The sequence below is a fragment of the Mastomys coucha genome, unplaced genomic scaffold (genome assembly GCF_008632895.1).
Source record: "Mastomys coucha isolate ucsf_1 unplaced genomic scaffold, UCSF_Mcou_1 pScaffold13, whole genome shotgun sequence".
NCBI lineage: Eukaryota > Metazoa > Chordata > Mammalia > Rodentia > Muridae > Mastomys > Mastomys coucha.
In genome coordinates, this window is record NW_022196895.1 from 17,754,866 (window position 1) to 17,755,181 (window position 316).

Below are 316 nucleotides of genomic sequence, written 5' to 3' on the forward strand. Positions count from 1 at the left end.
GGAAATTCCGGTACCTCCCAGTAGTTCCATATGTCGAGGACTTACAACCCTATTCACAAGGATTTTGTCAACATTACAATAAATCTGGAGAGATCTCAAGAACACACTAGTGAAATGTAGACTCTTAGTACTGAATCAATCTCCAAACTAGTGAATCTGGACAGAGACAGAGAGTGACAGAGCAAATACAAAGCCCACGAGCAGAGTGCTATGATATGGGCAAGGTCACTTTTTGCATCCATATGGCAGAAATGCAATTTGGTTGGTAAATAGGTTGAAGAAATGATAAAGTAACTACTTCTGTAAGGTAAGCCAC